The sequence below is a fragment of the Herpailurus yagouaroundi genome, unplaced genomic scaffold (genome assembly GCF_014898765.1).
Source record: "Herpailurus yagouaroundi ecotype Mexico unplaced genomic scaffold, PumYag 221, whole genome shotgun sequence".
NCBI lineage: Eukaryota > Metazoa > Chordata > Mammalia > Carnivora > Felidae > Herpailurus > Herpailurus yagouaroundi.
The window spans coordinates 9,811,033-9,833,499 of record NW_024412452.1 but is presented as its reverse complement, the minus strand read 5'-3'; the positions used below and the strand labels follow the sequence as shown (position 1 = coordinate 9,833,499).

At 43.1% G+C, this 22,467-nt stretch overlaps 1 protein-coding gene and 1 pseudogene across 3 annotated transcripts in view; one reads left to right on the top strand and one right to left on the bottom strand.

Moving 5' to 3' along the window:
• The window catches only part of LOC121019228 (electrogenic sodium bicarbonate cotransporter 4), a 99,908-nt gene that overhangs the window by 73,369 nt on the left and 4,072 nt on the right, over nucleotides 1-22,467 (bottom strand). For 2 of the 3 annotated variants that reach the window (XM_040458459.1, XM_040458457.1), the window contains exons 2-3: nucleotides 21,107-22,215; nucleotides 13,082-14,953 (exon numbers count right to left, since the gene is read on the bottom strand). The gene's annotated coding sequence lies outside the window, so the exon portion shown is untranslated. Of the gene's footprint in view, nucleotides 1-8,744; nucleotides 8,959-13,081; nucleotides 14,954-21,106; nucleotides 22,216-22,467 lie in introns of those variants that run through there. The other variant, XM_040458458.1, reaches the window with a different exon arrangement.
• Nucleotides 12,270-18,511, top strand: LOC121019125 (adaptin ear-binding coat-associated protein 1-like; annotated as a pseudogene).

Sequence of the window (22,467 nt, the reverse complement as noted above, 5' to 3'; positions counted from 1 at the left end):
ATATAGATATAGATATAGATATAGATATAGATATAGATATAGATATATAGATATATATAAAATCTTAGGTCAGTGTCTGGCCCACAGAACATACTTAGTATCAACCAGTAATAATTAGTACATTCCCAGGAAGTTCACAATATGCCTATTCTGAGGAGGTGGGGAGTGGTATTCCTGGCCATTTGCAGGAACGGAGCAGTCATTGTTACTTCCCTGGGAACCAAAATCCCTCTGCAGGCCAGGAACCTCTGCATCTGCTCTCTGCTGCCCTCTGAAGGCTCTGGGTGAAGGCTGGCCAAAGAGGACTGTTAGGGACTCCACAGATGACTTATTCACCATAGAAAAATGAGCAATCCCTTTTCTCAAGCAATCCACACTCCCAAGGTGGCAAGCTTGGCCCTTGACAAAGCTGCCGTGGGAGCCATCATTTGACAAACTCAATTAGGAATCACTGAGGCCACAGAGGAAATGCAGGTACCTGGGAATTCATCCCTCAGACTCCCGGAGAGACCCAGAGCAAAACCACTTCTCCCTTCCCCCAGGCTGTACTTCTGGAGACAGAGGACAGTGATCTATCAGCCAACCTAAGCCCCCATGGAAAGCCATTCCTCAGCCTGTGCCTCATTCCCTGTCGGACTGTGTGTCACCATGTGGGTCAAGTGGCCTTCACGTTGTCAGACTAAAAAGAGAGGGAAAGCCACTCCTCTCAGGGCCCCTGGGGGGTGATTCATTAACAAGAATCTGGGCACACCCATACTGTCTGGTGGAAAGATTTCATTTTCAATAGTGACAAAACTCCTAAAACATCTAGAAATAAACTTGCCTAGAAATGCATGTCTTATAGGAGAATGCATGATAAAATTTTGCTAAGAAACATAAAATAAGGTAACATTTCAGAATTGGAAAACCGAATAGGGCAAACATGTTAAATATTCATAAATTTATATACATTTTTAAAAAATGTTTATTTATTTCTTTTGAGAGAGGGAGTGAATGCAAGCAACGGAGGGGCAGAGAGAGAGAGAGAGAGAGAGAGAGAGAGAGAATCCCAAGCAGGTTCCATGCTGTCAGTGCAGAGCCTGATGTGAGACTCAATCTCATGAACCAAACTGTGAAATTATGACCTGAGCCAAAATCAGAAGTCAGACACTTAACCAACTGAGCCACCCAGGTGCTCCAAATTTATATATCTTTTAAATACAATTCCAGTGGCATTTTGGATGAAAACAACCAAAAAATCATGGTTAAAACATTAGCTTAGAATTTATTAAGCTTTTACTATGTGCCAGGATTTGGGCTGAGAACTTTACAAAATTACCTCAGTTAATCCTCCAATAACCCTATGTGATCATTACTGTTTATGAAAGAAAGGGTTGGGCAGTGGTTAACAGCAGGAGATCACATGACTTTGGGCAGGATAGTTATAACCCTGAGATTTGGTTTCCTCATCTGTAAAATGGGAATAACAGTATGTATCTCGTGAATTTAGGCTTAGGATCAAATGAAGTAATTTGGAACAGTGCCTGTCAAGTGCTGAGCACTTAATTAACATGAACTACTGTTACCCTCATTTACAGATAAGGAAATTTGGAAATTTAAGCTCTAAGAGGATAAAGTAATTTGTCTGAGTTTACACAGCCGGTAAATGGCTAAACTGGCCTGGGGGACGGGTTTAGGATTAGATGGGACAAGGACAGATGACATCAATTGTAGGGGCCTAAGTAGTTCCCTCAGAGTCCAGCACCCCACCCCATTCCAACCCCAAAAGGGAAACTGGAACCAACAGAAATTTAAGTGTCAGCACCTTTTTTTAAATGGGGGCTCAAGATATATGCGAAGAATGTTAGAAAATAAACTGTGTCTAATACACTTCAGTTTAGGGGCTGAAACTGATATTACAAAGGATAGATTTGGAGAAATGTGCTATTAAAAATGTTTTCAATTTGGAGGAGAATCTTGGGCAGTGGACAAAGCCAGCAATGTATTCATTTGTTGGACTCAGCACATTCATCTCTGCCCTGAAATTAAATGTGATTGTCCTTAATACTAGGGTTGAAACTTGCATCCCAATTTGCCTTGGACAGTCACCATCTGCCCACTTGTCTTGGCTTCATTGTTAGCAGTGCCCCCCTTTCATTCTCAAAAAGGATTCCGGTTTGGGCAATCAGTTACGTGGTTACTCTGTTAAGATTTTAAAATTCAAGCAATCCTGTGGATGAGCAACTGTCAGCTAGGTGATGTGAAACAGAAAAGACTTCCAGGCTGGGGGGACTAGAGGCCAGTGGGCAATAAAGTGAAGCTCCAGAGGGGCAGAGAATCTCACCTGGATGCGAAAGGAAGGGGCAGATGATGCCTCACAAGAGGAGTCTTGGTGAGGTTGTAGGTCAGGTACTGTGTGGAGTTAAGAGGACACTGGTGGGATTGGAGTGGATGTTGGAACTTAGTATTTCAGACACGAAACAGCTCAGGGTAACAGCATGGCCCACGTTATGTCCATAGGAGGAGACAAGAAATGGAACCCAGATTGCATTTAGGGATAGGAACTGGGCAGCTAGTAAGAGACTTGTAAGGAGGGTTGTCTACTCTATACCATTTTACTCCTATTAAATTTTGAACCTTGTGATTATATTATATAATATTGTGATTATAATATATTCTTGTGATTATATAATAATTATTGTGATTATATAATATAATCTTGTGATTATATAATATTGTGATTATACCTATTCAGAAAAATATAGAGGGAAATGGAAATTTTAAGGAACCCAGGCTACCTTGCCCACAGATTCTTCTAGATAAACTGTGGAATCACTTGTCAAGATTTTTTTAAGTCTATTTACTTAGAGAGAGAGAGAGAGAGAGAGAGAGAGAGAGAAGAGAGGGAGAATCCCAAGAAGGCTCTGCACTGACAGCACAGAGTCTGATGTGGGGCTCAAACTCATGAATTAACTGTGAGATCATGACCTGAGCCAAAGTCCAGTGCTTAACTGACTGAACCACCCAAGTGGCTCCATTTTGTCAAGTTTTTAAAACCTCATTTATAAAACAAGTGGTCTTTAAACATTTGAAAGGATGCTCAACCTTATTTTTTAAAAAAGAAGCAAACTAGAGTGGCAGTCACAGTGAAATACCATTTTTTTACCTTTCGGATCTGCAAATATTAAAAGGTTTCACAACTGCAATAGTGGAAGGAGATGGGCCCTCTTCCACACAATGGCTGGTGATTCTGCAGTTAGGCACAGGCTCTCTGAAGCCACTTTGGCAATATTTATAAAACTTTAAAATGTACATACCTTTGGGTAGCAGCAACTCTTTGTCTAGAAATTTATCTTACGGATATAGTCGACCAGTGGGTAAAGACATATGTGTACTTTGGAGCAGTTACCCACCTTTCTGCATTTATGTCAGAGGATTACCATGGGGATTAAATGATATAATATATGGAAAGGATTTTAAAGAGGGCCTGGTACATAGTAAATGCTCAGTAAATTCTGGCTGTTATTATTACAGCATTGTTTGTGGCAGCAAAGCACTGGAAACAACCTAAATATACATCAATAGGAGACTGATTAAAAAAAAAAAAGTTTTGTACATGGAAAACCACGAAGCTTTTAAATAGAGTGCATACTAATGGAGCACCTGGGTGGCTCAGTTGATTAAGCATCAGACTCTTGATTTTGACTCAGGTCATGATCTCACAGCTGTGAGATTGAGCCCCATGTCGAGCCCTGCATCAAGCCCCACTTTGCGTGCGCCACCTGCTTAAGATTCTCTCTCCCTCTGCCCCTCTCCCTTCATTATGTGCGCTCTCTCTTTCTCAAAAAAATAGAGTGAATACTCTTTAAACATTGCTATGAAATGATCTTTTAGAAATATTATTGTTAGGTGGGGGGGATAAAGCAAGGTTTAGAAGGGTGCTTATGGTTTACCACCATTTTTGTGTGGGGCAGGCATGCCTATGGCTGCAAAAGTCTCTCCAGGGAAGAATTCACAAGAACCTGGGTTCAGTGAAGATTCCTGGGAGCAGAACCGGGAGGCAGGTGCTCAGGGGCCACTGTACAACCACTTGTACCTTTTATATTGTCCACCATAGGGATGTATTTTCTATTAAAAAACAAATAAATTCCATTTCTGGATAAAGAGTTGAAAGCAGGGACTCAAACAGGTGCTAGTACTCTACTCTAACATTCATTACTCACAATAGGCAAATGGTGGAAACAACCCAAATGTTCAACTATAGATGAATAGAAAAATAAAATGTGGCATATCCATACAATATAATATTATTTAGCCTTTAAAAGGAAGGAGGGGCACCTGGCTGGCTTAGTTGGTGGAGCATGTGACTCTTGATCTCAGGGTTGTAAGTTCGTGCCTCATGTTGGGTGTTGAAATTATGTAAAAATAAAATCTTCAAAAAATTTTTTAAAAATAAAAGGAAGGAAATTCTGACATATGCTACAACATGGCTGAACCTTGAGAACATTTTGCTAAGTGAAATAAGCCAGACACAAAAAGATAAATACTGTATGATTACACCTATATGAGGTACCTAGAACAGCCAAATTCACAGAGACAGAAAGCAGAATAGTAGATCTGGGGCTGGGGAAACGGGGATTGGGGAGTCACTGTTTAATGGGTATAGAGTTTCAGTTAGGGAAAATGAAAAAGTTCTTGATTCAGATGGTGGTGATGGTGATTTTACAATAATGTGAATATACTTTAAGCTATTAAATGTGTATACTCAAAAATGGTTAAAATGGTAATTTTATGTTATATATACTTTACCACAAAAAATTAAATAGTTTTAATATAATTTTAAATAAAATATAATTTTAAATACTTTTTACATTTTTTAATTTAAAAAAAATTTTTTTTCAACGTTTATTTATTTTTGGGACAGAGAGAGACAGAGCATGAACGGGGGAGGGGCAGAGAGAGAGGGAGACACAGAATCGGAAACAAGCTCCAGGCTCTGAGCCATCAGCCCAGAGCCCGACGCGGGGCTCGAACTCACGGACCGTGAGATCGTGACCTGGCTGAAGTCGGACGCTTAACCGACTGCGCCACCCAGGCGCCCCTTAATTTTTTTTTTAAACGTTTATTTATTTTTGAGACACAGCATGAACGGGGAAGGGCAGAGAGAAAGGGATACAGAATCTGAAGCAGGCTCCAGGCTCTGAGCCATCAACCCAGAGCCCGACGCGGGGCTCGAACTCACGGACTGCGAGATCGTGACCTGAGCCAAAGGCAGACGCTTAACCGACCGAGCCACCCAGGCGCCCCTTAAACGCTTTTTTAAAATAGTCCCTTTTTTGGGGTACCCGGGTGGCTCAGTAGTCGGTTAAGCATCTGACTTCGGCTAAGGTCATGATCTCATGGTTCATGGGTTTGGGCCCCACATCATGCTCTCTGCTGTCAGCACAGAGCCTGCTTCACATCTTCTGTCCCCCCCCCTCTCTCTGCCCTTCCCTGGCTAGTGCTCTCTCTCACTCTCTCTCAAAAATAAACAAACACTAAAAAATTAAATAGTCCTTTTTTTACTTTGATTAGAGTTCTGTTAGATATAGAAATGGATTAGAAGGAGTTGTACTGTATGGGCCACCACAAAGAATAAGCCCTATCTGGAAAATGACCCAGGTCTCCAAACCCTGTCTTTCACCATGCCAGGTGAACCTGCCATGCTGACTGGCTTCTGGGGGATCCCTGATACAGAGCGGAGGTGAAAGGCTGAAGTAGGATCAGGGGAAGAGGGCAACTTCATCCAAGATAGGGAAGAGACAGGAAGGGAAGAGATGAAGGGCAGGAGCAGAAGAAGAGGTAATTCCCACCTGACCACACAGACTTTCTCCATGAGGAAGGAGGTGAGAGGCAGGAGTATGTAGCTTGTGGGTGGATTTTGAGGTTAGTAGAAAGGTTGACCTTCAAGGGGTCAGACCAGGGATGTGTAAAAGAATTGCCACATACCCGCTGAGGACCCTGGTGAGGCTGGATATCAGACATGAGTAGAGAGAATTTTCTTACTCCTCTCATCTTTTCTCCCTCCCTGGGAAACAACCCTCAAGCATTTGCAGACCCTCATAGTTAAATAAGTGAGGAAAGTAGAAACCAGGACTTTCCATCCAGACCACCAACCACTATAAGCTTCTCTTCTTCAGCAGCACCAGGTTGGGATGAGAAGAGGCCTCGGTATGTATGTGTATATGTATGTATTTATTTTTAATATATTTATTGTCAAATTGGTTTCCAAAAATACCCAGTGCTCATCCCAACAAGCGCCCTCCTCAATGCCCATCACCCACTTTCCCCTCGCCCCCACTCCCATCAACCCTCAGTTTGTTCTCAGTATCCAAGAGTCTCTTATGGTTTCCCTCCCTCCCTCTCTGTAATTCTTTTTTTCCCTTCCCCTCCCCCATGGTCTTCTGTTAAGCTTCTCAAGATCCACATATGAGTGAAAACATATGGTATCTTTCTCTGACTGACTTATTTCACTTAGCATTACCCTCCAGTTCCATCCACATTGCTGCAAATGGAAGCCTCAGTTTTAAATTGAGATTGAAGTGTGGATTATCATTGGGATCAACATTATAATTTCTGAAATGAGACTGAGACCAAGTGTGACCAGAACAATCATGTGACTTGTCTAAGTTTCATCCAGGGGCAGAGCAAGATCTAGCCACCCAGAATAACTTAAAGGAGCAATAAAAGGTAAAAACTAGGTTGCTTTCTGATTTTACCCCATGAGACATGCTTATTTAATGGAACAGTTACACAATATTATCTTCAACTGTTACTTAACATGCATAGATCTTGCATCTCCCACTAGATCGTAAGCTCTCAGAGGGCAGGGCCCCTGTGCTATTTATCCTTATATTGCCACCACAACCCAGCAAAGTGCCTTGTGTGTACACAGTAGGCACTGAAATGGCTGTTGACTGCACTGCTGACCAAGAGGGATTATTCCCAGTGAGTCCACACCAGGCCATGAGTGTACTTACACCAAGCCTGGCACAGAGCAGGAGAATAACAAGTCCTGGCTGAGTTGAATTGACTCTTCTTAAAGACAGAGCCTGTGTTCAAGGAATTCTGATATAAAATGATGTTGCGGGTTACCCAGACTTAGAGTAAAAGGCACAGAGATGAAGTCGGTGTGGATGATCATGTTCCGTTTCTCTGTTCAGGCTGCTCTTGTTCTGAATTAAGGAGAAGGCTAAGACACAAGAGGAAGGTGTGAGCAGACCCAGCGCATGCCCTGTGATACCATGAGTGAACAGTGCAAGTGCCCCATTAGGCCTGGAACTGAGCTGAACTCATTTTTGAGTAAGGAATCCTAAAGGGCTCCTGTCTTCAAGATTATATAAAATGATCCAAGTTATGTACTTCTGAGATAATAAATTAGCTGAAGAAGCACAGAGCCCAACTCTTTAAATAAGGAAGTAGTAGATCTCAAGTAGCTCAAGAAACAAAATTTTCTACAGATGAAGGTTATGAAAAGGAAACCAAAGACCAGCTGATTCTGGTTTGGGAATGGTAACATTGGAGAATACACTCTGCCATCCATTTCATGTGACCACCTCACTCATCCTGAGTTATCTCTTTTGTTGGCATGGCCTCCATCAATGGTCACAGAGCAGGGAGGTAAAAGAGAAGATATTTGAGTATCTCCATTAAGACGTCTAAGTGCCTGATTACTGCCTCCCTGAGATGAACTTAGCTGAAGGGAGGATGGTCAGGCATTCAGTCAAGCAACAGCCAGTTACGGAACACCTTCAGTGGATGGGGAAAGATGGCTCTCCTCAGACTGAGCAACCCAAAATAAGCTAGGGAGTTTAGGGGGAGAAAGAGCATAGTTGGTGGAGTTTTTAGGATGTTCCTGAGAACATTCCTCAGCTCATTAACTCACAGCTCAGTCCCAAATCCCAGTAGAGTAAAAATACCCTTTCTCAGGGACAGAAGCCCACAAAGCTAAGGGCTCAAGATTTCTAAGTTAGGATTTCATCAAGGGCTGGGTGACCCTTTCTTGGATACACATGGATCCCCAGGAGTCCTGCAAGACTGCACAGTCTGTTACATCTAGGAAGACAGATGAGGACCGGCTCCCTGGTTTCTCATTTATCACCTGCCTCTAATTCCCTAGAGCCCAAGAAGCAGATCCTTGGCAAAGGATGCCTCCTTCGGGTGGGAACTCTTAGTTGATGTGGGGATTTTTATACAAGTCTCATGTTTCCTGGACTCTTAGGAACCTTCAAGAAGATGCTGAAAATAACTCTTATTGAATTGGAAGAAGCTTGAAGTAAACACAGGACCAACCATTGTGACTTCCATGGCTGAAAAGCATGGATTTGAGAAGGGTAGTTGGAGCTCCATGCAGAGGATATGACTAGATCTAGATCTCAGACCCTCAGTGCAGGTCTGACCTCACACGCGCATGGATGCTCCCCTCTCCAAAGGTGGGGACAGGGGAACACAGAATAGCAGCACTACCACAGGACAACCTGGTCATTATCTGACTTGTCTTTCGCTATGTTGAAATAGTTAAAAATTAATTTGAACATCAGGCTGTTCCTTATCTTTGCTCTCTAAATCTTGCACAGGCCTTTAGCAAAAAGCAGCAAAATTCTCACTTGACCTTCTGTGGGCTTGGAGATTCCTGCCTATTCTACTGGGTTCATTCATTCACATCCCAAAACCAGAACCTACAGTCAAGCTGTTAACTCCATATATTTAAAATCCACTCTACTCACCCAGGTGCACTGGCCTGTTGCTCTGGGGCCCTTGAATCCAATCCTTTAGGGTTGGCCTTGCAGTTGGAACCCACCCACCTCTCCTTCTTTCTGCCTCTGCTACTAACATAGTCCCTCCTCTATTGCCTCACAAACTATTTTAGAACAAAAGTCTTTGTCTATTCACAGACACTGTAAAAGTAACACTCATTTTAAGTTTTTTAATCTAATGTCTGTGTTTTCTGTAATTCTTATTGGTTTATCTAATCAGCGTGTCCTAGGGAGGTTTATTGTTGACGGTTTAGCTTGCCCAAGCACAATGAGCCTGCTCAGGCATTTACCCCAAGAGAATCAGCTCCTCTAAAAGAGATAATCCTCTGGGGAAATGGCAGATTGTTTGCCTCTTCTCTTCAGAGGCCTGAAGCTAAGGAGAACGTTCCATATCCCACAGCCCCTCCAGCTCTGCAAACCCCAATTCCTGACTCTTCAGAGAAGGATATGAACAAGAGAAATGAAGCAGACATTTGAGCAAATCAAACCTTACAAGAAAAAGGTGTACTTTGTGATTTTCTGTTTTGTGCTGATTTTTGCCCTCATTTTAACTGCTTTGTAAGTAGGAAAGATATACTGAGGGAGCAATCGGTGGGAAGAGGACAAGACAGTGAGTGGGAAGTGAGGGAAAAGAAGCGGTAGTGGGGGCATGCACATGGTGTGGGGGAGGGACACAGTGTTGCAGTGAGGGCACATGGTGTTGAGGGGTAGACACACAGGGTTGGGGGGTATGGGGACACAGTGTTGGGGGATGTGGGCACACAGGGTTGGAGGTGGGCACACAGTGTTGGGAGATGCAGGCGTGCATACAGGGTTCAGGGTGTGGACACACAGGGTTGGGCGGGTGTGCACACAGGGTTGGAGGGTGGGCACACAGGGTTGGGAGTGTGGACACAGAGGATTGGGGGGTGTACACAGGGTCGAGGGGTGTGAACACACAGGGTTCAGATACAGACACAGCAGGTTGGGGGTGTGGGCATCCAGGGTTGGGGGTGTGAACACAGGGCCTGGGGGTGTGTACACAGGGTTGTTGGGTGTGGGCACACAGCAATGGGGATGTGGGCATACAGTATTGGGGGTGCAGGCACACAGAATTGGTGGTTTGTGTACACATGGTTGGGGTGCAGGCACACAGGGTTGGTGGGTGTGTACACAAGGTTGAGGGTGCAGGCACATAGTGTTGGGGGTATACACAGGGTTGGGGTGCTGGCACACAGGGTTGGGGTGGGCACACAGGGTTGGGGGGTGTGAGCATACGGTATTGGGGTGTGTACACAGGGTTAGGGTGTGGGCACACAGCGTTGGGGGTGTGTGTACACAGGGTTGGGGGTGGGCACACAGGGTCAGGGGGGTGTGAACATATGGTATCAGGGTGTGTACACAGGGTTAGGGTGTGGGCACACAGTGTTGGGGTGTGGCACAGGGTTGGGCAGTGAGCACACAGCATTAGGGGGTGTGTGTACATAGGGTTGGGGTGTACACACCCAGGGTTGGGGGGTATGAGCACACAGGGTTGGGGGTATGGGCACACAGTGTGTGTGGGGGGGATACAGGGTTGTGGTGTGGGCACACAGCAGTGAGCACACAGTGTTGGGGGTGTGGGTTGGGGGTGTGTGTACACAGGATTGGGGTATGAGTACACAGGGTTGGGATGTGGGCACATAAGGTTGGGTGTGGGTACATAGGGTGGGGGTGTGGGTACACAGGGTTTGGGTGGGGGCACACAGGGCTGGGGTGTGGGCACACAGGGTTGGAGTTTTAGAACACAGGAGGGGGGAGGAAGAGGAGCATGCTGAAATCTCCAGTGCTTAGGCATCTCTAGACACCAAGTGTTGGGCCTGGTGACACATACACCTTCCCTTATTTAACTCTCAATAGTCCTGCCAGGTAAGGATTTTCATCCCCAGATGAAATCTTGCAGATATAGAAACTGAGCCTCAGAGAGTGTAATAGTAGCCCATGGACTCATAGATGTAGGAGGAAGAGCCGGGGTTGGAAGCTCCATTAAAAAATGAACTCCACCCCTCTTCTTACTCAGGCCCTATTGTAGATTTACTGAAGGTCTTCAGATCCATATTTCAGGGTTTACCTTCTCTTTCAGATAGGAATTTTATCTTCTGGTATAAAGTCCTCCCTCTATTTCCAGCTCACTGAGGTTTCCCCCAATGGAAAAGCCACACATGTAGCAGACATATGGGCATATATTTTGGAGACCATGTCTGAGCCATAATATTAACCCTACATCCTAGTTTCTTTCCACAATCCATGGAATCAAAGACTAGCAAGACTAGGATAACAGATTCAGCTTGGTTTGTCTGACACTTTCCTGGTTTTAGCTCTGAAAGAACAACAAGCCAGGGGACCCCTCCATCTTGGGCACATCAGGATACCCTGGCCCAGAAGGTACAGTGTCCAGCCTCATGGAGTCTCTAGCACATCAGAAATTAGACAAAAGCACAAGCAGAAAAGTGCAAGGCCCCATAAAAAAAGCACAAAGGGAAGGAGGGTTTCGGTAAGAAAAAATCATATGTGTTTGGAGGACTGGCTCATTTCACAAATGATCGTTGCTTGTCTCGGAGGGCCCAGGCCCTAGCTTAGGCCCTGTGTGTTAAAGAAACACTTCATGGAGAAAATGGCCTCAGAAGGACAGTGAAGGGAAAGGGTAGGGGTGGGATTTGGAACAGCAGAACAAGGGTGTATATGAGGCAGAGGGAAGAAGCTGTAAAAATAAAGACCTAACTGGTGGAAGAATGCAGTTTCCCTTGTACACACTAAGTTTGGGGAGGAAAAGGTTTGGGCCATTCTAGGGAGAGACATAAATATCAGCAAATGTGTCTGAGCTCAAAGGAATGGGAAATGGGACTTTGTGCAAGAACGGAGTGATCGGACTCAGAGTGGATGGTAGCAGAGGGGCTAAGGCCCGTTGGGCTGTTACCACCAAGCGTTCTACTGAAACCCTTTGGTTTCCACCCACCCAGGTTTTGTTTAAATCATTTGGATATTTAGTTCAGATATTTTAGTTTTTTATTTTAGTTTTTGTTTTTCACTTCATGCAGGACTTAGAGGGTGAGGTTCACCCTGGGTTAGTGAGGGGACAGGAAGGTATGGGCAGATAGCTTTCCCTCCAGGATGCACAAAGGGGTCAGGTTTGCAGGCTGAGGATCTTTCCAGATAAAAGAAATGGGGAGGGAACTGCCCTGGCAGCAGAGTGCTGTCCTGCTTGTGTCCAGTGTCCACCGAGAGTTCCCTGGAGCACTTGACTGTTGCTCTGTCCAGCTCTAATGCCACCTTCGCTGTCAACCAATGCACATTCTTATTTACATTTTTTTGGCTTAAAACAAAAAACGTTATTCCAAGAGTTCTTATTTACTTTGAGAGCCTTTCTGCCTTGTTGTAGGAAAACAGCCATTCGATTGCTGTGTGTGAACAAAGGGACAGGCAGGGTGGACTGTGGGGCACACGCCCAAAGTGTCCCCACTGCCACTGGCTGCCATGATGCCCACTGTCTCAGAGCTGCAGGGTTTCCTACTCTACCTAATTCTCAGGTGACTCCCTCTTTTCTCCATGTTAGGAGGCAGATTCCTCAGCAAATGTGATGCAAGCATAGTCAATTGGTAGAACCCAGTTTATATCCAGAACTCTAACAGCAATGGATACTGAGAAATAAGGTTTGGGGCTTTCCAATCTGTGCAATTAGGAAGGCGAAAAGGAGGGGCGCCTGAGTGGCTCAGTCGGTTAAACATCCCACTTGATTTTGGCTCAGGTCATGATCTCACGGTTGGTGAGATAGAGCCCCAAGACAGGCTCTGTGCTGACAGCACAGGGCCTGCTTGGGATTCTCTCTTTCCCTTTCTCTCTGCCCCTCCCCTGCTTGCTCTCTTTCTCTGTCTCTCTCAAAATAAATATAAATGTGAGAAAAAAATTAAATAAAAAGGAGGGCAAAAGGGATCTTAAGAGAGCCTATCCAAGAATGTACCACAAGGTTTCTAAGTCTTTACCAACCGGTAAAGCTATATTTGGTCTTCCAATTGACTATGATGTGTTTGTGCCATAAAATAGAACACAAGGTAAGGGAGGTGTGAGTGAGAGGCATCCCCTCCCCTAACTGTGCCCAAGCCTGGGTCATTCAGCCACGGCTAGGAAGCTGACTCTGCAAGAACATGGCAGTCCCTCATGAACCACATGAACAGAGTGGGGCTGGAGGACTTTCCTGCCAAAGGGACAAGGTGCTGGGTGTCAGATCCCAAAGAATCTACTGTATAGGAGTCCTCCTTACCCACAGTTTCACTTTCTGCAGTTTCAATTACCTGCAGTCATCTGTGGTCCAGAAGCAGGTGATCCTCCTTTATCAGCAGGTCAGAAGTAGCCTAACGGTATGTCACAGTGCCTACGTCTTTCACTTCACTTCATCTCATCACGTGGGCCTGATATCATCTCACAGCATCACAAGAAGAAGCGTGAGTACCATACCATAAGCTATTTTGAGAGAGAGAAAGACCACATTGATATGACTTTCATTATAGTATATTACTATAGTTGTCTTATTTTATTATTGTTGTTATTAATATCCTACTGTGCTTAATTGATAAATTAAACTTTATCATAGGTATGTTATATATAGGAAAAAACAGTATATACAGGGCCTGGTACTATCTGCAGTTCAGGCCTCCACTGGGGGTCTTGGAATATGTACCCCATGGGTAAGGGATAACTACTCTACTTGTTTTCCAGCACTGCTTTGGAATTTTTTCCCTTTTCTTTCCTTTATTTCATTGAAAAAAAAAGTAATTTCAGATGAACTTAGGGAGGGAAGAGAAGTAAATGTAAGAGTTCAGTTCATCTCGAACTAGAGTTTTTGATTCCTACTGAGGTTGACTTTTTTGCAGCTAATATGAAACAATTGGAGTTTTTGTGAATTGCTATTCGTAGTTATGCTTATATCAGTGTGTTTCTCTTTTTTCTTATTTATGCATAAGAATTATTTATCATCTATTGTAAATATTTTTCTGTATTTGTCATTTGTTATTCAATTTTGTCAGTGACCTTTCCTTCTTTTCCAGGAGGTCCAGTGCACGTGTGTGCATGCATGCTTTAATGAGGTCAAATTTATCCATATTTTCCTTTAAGGTTTTAGTTTTGTTGCCAGTCTCAGAAACATTTTAACCACCACCAGGTTTAAGTACACCTATATTTCCATCTAGTTCTAAAAGCCGTCTGACTTGAATTTAAGACAAGGATTTAACTTTATTATTGTTCCCCTGTGTTACATCACCATTTGTCAAATTATGTATCCTCTATCCACTAGTTTGAAATGCTGCTTTTATCACATCCCAAATGTTCCTGTGTGCTGAGTCTGTGCTCAGCCAACCATCCCGACAGCACGTCACACACGCAGTTACCTTTTGCTACCATCTGCTCTGCCCTCAAACCACTCTGCTCTGCATTTTGTTCCTACCATGTCACAAACATTTCTCTGGCAAAACTCATCATCAGACTCCTGATAGCCGAAGTCTGTGGATGCTTTTCAGGGCTTTTCTTGACGGGCCTGTTACCTTTGACATTGTTGAAAATTCCTTCCTTCCTGAAGTCCCTCGTCTCGAAGTGGTTTTGTTTGCCTGTTTGTTTTGGTATATTTTGGGACTTCTGATCATTAGGTATCTGCATCTTCATCTTTGCTAAATAATGACACAGTGTTTTCCAGAAGGAATGTGGTAAGCATACCCCCACCAGCAGTGTGCAATGGTCTAATGGGATTATTCAAGGACAAGCATTGGTAGAGCTGGTATGGTCCAGATCTCTTGTCCCATGGCATTTGCTCAGTTCCCCCTTTGCACATTCACCCCACAAATCTCTGTCTTGTGAACTTGAGTCCTGCTGCTGGCCTAAGCCAGCCCCATGACCATCCCCACTCTCCCCACAACACAAACCAACTGTCAGCTTTAAAGGGTCACCTTCCTAAAACCGCATTTTTGCATTTTGTTCTCTGTTCCAAAATCACCAGAGGATTTCCAGGGCAGTCAAATGAAGTCTGAGCTCCTTGGATTGGCACCCAAGGCCTTTCCTTGCCAAACTTCCTTGTTCTTCCTAACACTTATTTTCCCCCACTCTCTACAGGGGAGCACTTGAATCCAGGCAAGGAGATCCATCCTGGTCTGGGATTGTAAACCAGGACAGCCACTCTGCAAGAACAATGTGGAGATAGTTAATAAGGATGAAAATACACATACCAAATTAATGAAGTTTTGGGGCGATAGGGGGGGTTCATGGGGTCTGTAGCCAACAGCCAAGAAAGAATTCTTGAAGATGTCTTTGGTGCAAAAATGGTGATTTTATTAAGGCATGGGGACAGACCCATGGGCAGAAAGGGCTGCACTGGGGGTGTGATGGGTAACTCATATACCCTCAGGTTGGGAGGGGGTGAGGGATGAAGTCTCTAAGGTATTTTGGGAACAAGGTTTCCAGGACCTTGAGGGGCTAGCTGTTGCCAGGGAAACACCACTTATTACTGTTTAATAAAACCTCAGTCATGAGACCCTTCATATGCACATCAGGAGACTATAAGCTTGGAGCATGATTGCCAGCATATATTTTGGGGCAGTTGAGATAAAGGAAGTAGATTTACAGGATCCCTGAGGTTGGGATAATGTAAAGCTAAGATTCTCTTTTGCCCCTAGCAAAGTGTCATCCTGAGGTAGCTGAGCTCCTAGAGGGAGGTGACTCTGCAGGTTTCAAGGACCTGTCAGTGGGCTGTAGGCAGTAAAGAAATTCAATTTTTCATTTGCCTTAGTTTCCCACATTACCATGGCAAGCACTTAAACCCCTTTGCTTTGTTCTTGGGTAGCCAGGAGTGTCCGAGCAATATCCCACATATTTTCCTGGGGTGGGGGGTGCTGTTAGCCTGTATTTTGCCCTCCGCTTGCCCTACACTCCCTCATCAAAATGACTAAGCAATTTCACTTTTGTACATGTGTACCAGGCCAAGTAAACAAGGATATTTACATTGCGTAGTTTATAGGTGCTCAAACTTGGAATCAACCCAGATGTCCATCAAGAGTAGAATGGATAAGTAAGTTCCAGCCTCTGCACCCCAAGTCATTCTATATCCCCACTGACCTAGTGTCAGGGGGGATGTTTCTTTTTCAGAAAACATGTCTTCATTTAAAACAGGAGCCCAAGGGCACTTGGGTGACTCAGTCAGTTGAGTGTCCAACTTTGGCTCAGGTCATAATCCCACATTCATGAGTTCGAGCCCTGCATCTGGCTCACTGATGTCATCGTACAGCCTGCTTCAAATCCTCTGTCCCCCTTTCTCTTTGCCCCTACCCCACTCAGGTTCTCTCAAAACTACATAAAAAAAACAAAAACAAAAACAAAAACAGGAGTCCAACTACCTACTTTATAAAATAGTTAGGATTTTTTCCCACTGAAAAATGAATTTCCTATATCATTGTGTAAATATATAGGAAAACTCTAACAAGTTGTGGTCAACTACTTGTGTTTTATCATTGTATTAAGCGTCTAAGTGCTCTTTTTCTTTTTTAATCCATTTTAAAAAGTTAATTTACAGTAAAATCCATTCTCTTCTGGCAGTCTGTTCCATGAGTGTTAACAAATATTTACAGCATTTTTTTTTAACAAAGGAGTGTCCATATGGGTCTAAAGTAATTTATCTTAGATTTTGTCCACTGAGACTTTGGAAAACAAAGTTTGATTTCACAATTTGGTAGGCAAGCTGTATTTACTCCACAAGTTCACAAAACTTGAGTTTCACCTATTGGTCCTTGCTCAATTGTTTGCATAGGTTCTCACTATCTTCTAGAACAGCCAGTCCTGGGCTAGCTCTTTCCATTAAGATTAGAAGGGAAAACAGGCCTGGCTTTCAACTCTCTACAGAAACTTGACAAGCCATTGCTGCAGGTGAAGGACCCAGCCAAGGGTCTTCTAAACCAGGTGTTCTCAGCTGCTAAGTACCTAGGTGATCTAAGACTCCAGGAGAGGGTCTTCCATATCTGAGCTACCTTGTCATCTAGAAAGTGTCAAGATTTGATAACCTAGTGAACACTTGTCCTCTCACTTCTCCAAGAAAGGCAGGGAAACTTGGACCCTCAGTAGTCATACAGTTTTCACAGTACATTAAATCAACTAAGCTAACTGTTTAACCATAAGTCTACCATTCCATTTGTTTTGATATGATGCAAAAAAAAAGTTTTTAAATTTTTCATTGATTGAAACCTAGAAATACTTGCATGTCATCCCATCAAGAGACCAACTACTACCTCACCAATATTTTACCCCTCCCTACCCCAGTTGTTTTGACATTGTTTCTTCAACTGATGACTTCAAAAATGGGATGCTAAGCCTCCCAAGGCCATGGGATGCTGGCTTTGATGACCAGCCCCTCTGGTGGGGTAGGAATTAACATATCTTACAAGTTTCCAGGTGGTGCTGGTGCTGGTGGCCAGAGAATCATACTTTGAGAATCACAGCTGTGATTTATAGGAAAAGCTAACAATTTATAGGAAATGTGAAAGGCAAAGGAACCTATTAACACCATGAGAATGTATTTTAAATTCAAACTCTGAGAAACAGTTCCTTTGACAAATAAATTATATGGAAAAATCAAGTAATAAAGAACCTAGAGAGGCACCTGGGTGGCTCAGTCAGTTGAGCATCTGACTCTTGATTTCAGCTCAGGTCATGATCTCACAGTTTTGTGGGTTGGAGCCCGGTGTCAGGCTCTGCACTCACAGTGTGGAGCCTGCTTGAGATTCCCTCTCTCCCTCTCTCTCTCTCTCTCTCTCTCTCTGTCTCTCTCTCTGCCCCTCCCCTGCTCACACTCTGTCTCTCTCAAAATAAATAAACAAACTTAAAAAAAAAAAGAAATTAAGAACCGAGAGATTAAAAGAGATTTAACAGGCATGGAGAGCAGGGCCAATATAGCAGCAAGGTGGAAATACAAGACTTGACCTGTGTATGAAGCTAGATGTCAACATCTACCAGATTTTGCCCAGGGCCTCCTACAGCAGATACAGGCTGGAATTTGGGCCAGCCTGCTTAGACTGGGCACCTCCAAATCACTTCAAAATGAAAGGTTGCCTATCAACTCAAGTATAAAATATCACAGGAGCTCCTTGCTTGGGGACCAACAAAAAACAATATCTTACCATTGATGAGGAGATAGGGGCAGATTCCAGCTTCTACTGTGTTCTGGGACTACACTGGGCATAGTGCTTTCATTGACATTTACTTCATAGATCGGGGTGATGCCTTTGACTTTAACATCCTTCTGCAAAATCACCTCAAGTAGGTAAAGCAAGTATCTAAGATGTCCAAAGAATCTCAAGAACTAGACATTCATCCCAAATTAGATCTGGGCTTCAAGGAAGGACAGATCACCAAGTTGAGTAATAGTAACATTGCAACCAAGAGATGATATGTTTCTAAGCCCAGGACTACTAAACTTAGCACTGGGAGTTTAAGTTTACTCCTAGCCCCACCTGGAGGCAAAGTCACTATTTCCCCCTCCATCCTCAGAGGTTGCCACGAGCAGTCATGTTGCCCCCACCACCCATTCCAAATCTAACCATGGAGGCAGTGACATAGATATCCTAGGCTTCTCCCATTCTTGTCATAACACCAGCTCCAGTCTCTGAGAAATGACTTGGGGAGACTTTGGCACTGCTTCCAGCTCTGTTCCAAACCTGGCACCACAGCCATCCAACTAAGTCCAGGACTGAATAGCCTTGGCAGAACACCAAGAACAGACTTGAAGAATAAAAATGACCTTGAGAAGATAGGATAGAAAACCCCGTGTTTGATGAAGAAAATGGCGGAGGTACAGAGAAGACTTTTTCTAAAGAATTGCAATATATAATGCATTTGTTTGGTGGATGATCAGAATACTTTTTTTTAATGTTTATTTATTTTTGAGAGAGAGAGAATCCCAAGCAGGTTCCACACTGTCAGTGCCAAGACCCATACGGGGCTCCATCTCACAAACTGTGAGATCACGACCAGAGCCAAAGTCAAGAGTCAGACACTCAACCAACTGAGCCACCCAGGTACCCCGGATGATTGGAATACTTACACTAAGACCGTGCATATTCTTGAAGACATTGCCATAGAGTTCATTCTGAAACGACGCACAAGGGAATGTCAAATGAAAGACAAGGTAAGTACAAGTTGAGGATTCATCTTTTTGATTTGAAAGGACCCAGGGAAGTTTGCTAAGGTTACTCGTGATTACTGTGAATGAAAATTTGAAACGAGCTGAAAAATAATTTGACGAAGCCTACTATGGATCTTGACACTTTTTGTAATTTATGAAGCTTCAGTATCTTGTGTGGAAACCATATATAATAACTGAATATTTTCTACAGTAAGATCCGTGTAATTGAAAGATGGAGAAACAAAATTTTCATGTCTTCAATTTTAGAGTGATATTTGAGATTTTAATTGCCTGCTTTGGTAATACCATACTTGATTACTCATTGGGTTTTAATGACCACACAAAAGTTAAATTATCTTGCAAACCACACAGTTCCTTCTGACTTTTGACTATCTAAATGATGAAGTAGTACTTATATTAGATGACTTTGTGCCATTGTAAGCTATACTATAGCTATTTGTTTTTATTTTTTTTAAGTGATTTATTTTTGATAGAGGAAGCACGAGCAGGGGAGGGACAGAGAGAGAGGGGGACAGAGGATCTGAAGCAGGCTCTGTGCTGACAGCAGAGACCCCACGTGGGGCTCAAACTCACAAACCTTGAGATCATGACCTGAGCTGAAATCAGACACTTAACTGACTGAGCCCCTACTATAACTATTTAATGTTATCATATATTATATATAAATATGTAACTATTTAACCACCTGCCCCTACTATAGCTATTTAATATGTGAAATCTAAATGTCACCTTTACCCTGTGATACCTGAACCCAAGTTCCTAGCAACAGTAATCTAACAGATTATTAAGGATACTAAATGGTTTAATCACTATAATGTACACCCGCAACTAATATCTAACTGGGATTTAAATAAAAAATTTAACAAAAGATAGTAAACTGGTTTGTGTTTCTCTTAAGTAGATGATATGGGAATATAGTCTTTTGTACTACTGTTTATCTGCCTTAAAAGATAATTTTCTTCAGGGACACCTGGGTGGCTCAGTTGGTTGAGCATGTAATGCATTGGGTGTAGAGCCTGCTTGGGATTCTCTCTCCCCCTCCCTGACTCACACACATGCTCGCTCACTCTCTCTCTCTCTCTCTCAAAATAAATAAACTTTCAAAAAAAAAAAAAGATAATTGCCTTCCATGTCCTTTTCTTTAGATAGCAAGTGATTTTGGGGAGAAACTAAATTTCACGTGAATGCTTGTGTTGGAAGGCTTTTTTGACTTAAAAGCTCTGGGGCTTAGACAATAATATTTGTCAAGTTGTAGAACTCATTTTCCTGGATCAGATTAAAGCTTCTAAAATACATGTTTTTAGCAGTAGTTGGAATGGAATTGCTTAAAACGCTGATGCCAGAATAAGCATTTGGGGTAGTGTTTTATTAACATATTTGTTAGCAGTTGTTGATTGTGAAAATGTGTACTTGATTAAAATCAAATATGGTTTATGGAAACCACTTCCTCAACTTCCTGTAGTTCAGGATATACATATTTTGTGTGTGTTTAGGTATTAAATTATTATTACACTCAAAATAAGGATTGAAATTACATTTAAAGAGATCAGTGAATATCACTATTTGTGAAATTGAGCACTTTGTGTGTTTATAAACAGTATAAATCAATAATTGGGAAATTCTACTTTCTTAACCTATTAATACTAGGAATAAAATATGAAAAATTAAACAAACAAAAAAAGGACTCATGACTCTGGGGACACAAATCTTTAAATTGGAAACCCTTCTCTGTCCCAGAACTAAAACTACTGGACAGTCTTTTTCTTAACTTTACCATTGCAAGCTGGTTTATGTAATTTGATATCATACTTGTTATGTTACTTGCTATGTATCTGCTGTCTCCTGCTCACTAACAAGGCGAGAATAGTGGGACTTACCATACCTGTGGTTTACTGTGAATGGCTCAGCAGCCCAGGGAGAAGTGACTCGAATGCCTATAAAATTCTCCACCTTCTAAATTCAAATTTTTTCAGTCATCTCAGACCCTCATATACCTCTTTGTGAAGTCCTATTTAGCAATTTCAGGAGACAAAAAATCTCTGCATTTCTTTCTCCCCTAAGCCAATTCTCTGAAAGTGGATAGAATGACCTGAGTGCTTATAAATCCAGAATTTGGGCAGGGATAGGGATGGAGAAAGTTAACCTTTCTTGGCACTGCTCTGTATCCTTCTTTATCCTGCTGCATCCGCTACATCCAGTGCTGACCGCAGCTCCATCACCTTCTTGTACATTCACATGTCCCTTCCTATGGTAAAAGGTGGCATCAATGGCATCTCCACTATCCTCTGTCGGTTGAAAAGCACAACATCTTTGGCCAGTAGGTATGGCTTGGTTGAAGGAAGTTCAAGGGGCTTCTCAGTTATATTCTACGGAAGTGTTTGTTTTCTTGTAGCTCCATCCTGTTGTCACACGTGAAGCAAAGCTTCACTTGGTATTGGCCCCATTGTTCAATCAAAAGTCATGGGTTTGGAGTTTCTAACCTAACCTGTGGAGCAGAGAGTTCGAAGGCACTCAGCTCATGATCAATACCCACGTTGCCATACTGCCTGGGTATCTGGTCCCTTTCTGTAAACATTTTTTGGTGAATCTTGCAGTTCTTCAGTAGAAATATGTTACAGCATCATTTATAAAGTTGAAGGGCCATAGCTCCAGCTAATTGACAGGCTTCCCAAAGCGAAGGCTCTACTACCCAACACCTAGAGAACCTCAAAAGCAGGTTGCCGTCCCACCACTTTTCCTTCCCTCTGCCCCCTTTCCGGGTACAGTGCTGTGAGGAGGTTGTTCCTTCTCAGATGAATGGGGCCCATCAATTTGGTTAATTAAAGGACAATCTGAAGACTGTCTGTTAGGGTGAGGGTGGGGTTGGAAGATATAATTTCTTAGCACTTACTTGGATGCCCTTATGGACTAAATGTGTTCCTCAAAATCCATGCTGATATCTAATCCTTAATGTGACAGTATTTGGAGGTAGGGTCTGTGGGAGGTGATTAGGTCATGAGTGTGGAGCATCATGAATAGGACTAGTGCCCTCCTAAGAGGCCACAGAGTTTACTTACTTTCTGCCATGTAAGGGTCTGAGAAGTCAGCTGCCTGCAACCAGAAGAGCACCTTCTCCAGAACCTCATTCTGCTGGCACCCTGATCTCAGACTCCCAGCCTCCAGAACTGAGAGAGATCAATGTTTGTTGCCAATAAACCATCCCATCCGTGGTATTTTGCTCCAGCAGCCCAGGTGAAGACTGAGGCTAGCAATCTGAATGGAGGAAATCCTTATATTTAGTTTCAACGTCTATTCTCTCTTGACTCTGCTTCTTTATCTCTTCCTAACTTTGGGTCCATTTTGTTTTCATTGTACTCCCCTTCCGGCAGCTCTATGCTTGCAGAGCCATGGCAGGACATCTTTAAATTAACATTTTAAATAGAAAACAGGGGCACCTAGTTCGCTAAGTCAGTTGGGCATTCGGTTTTTGATTTCGTCTCAGGTCATGATCTTGCGGTTCATGAG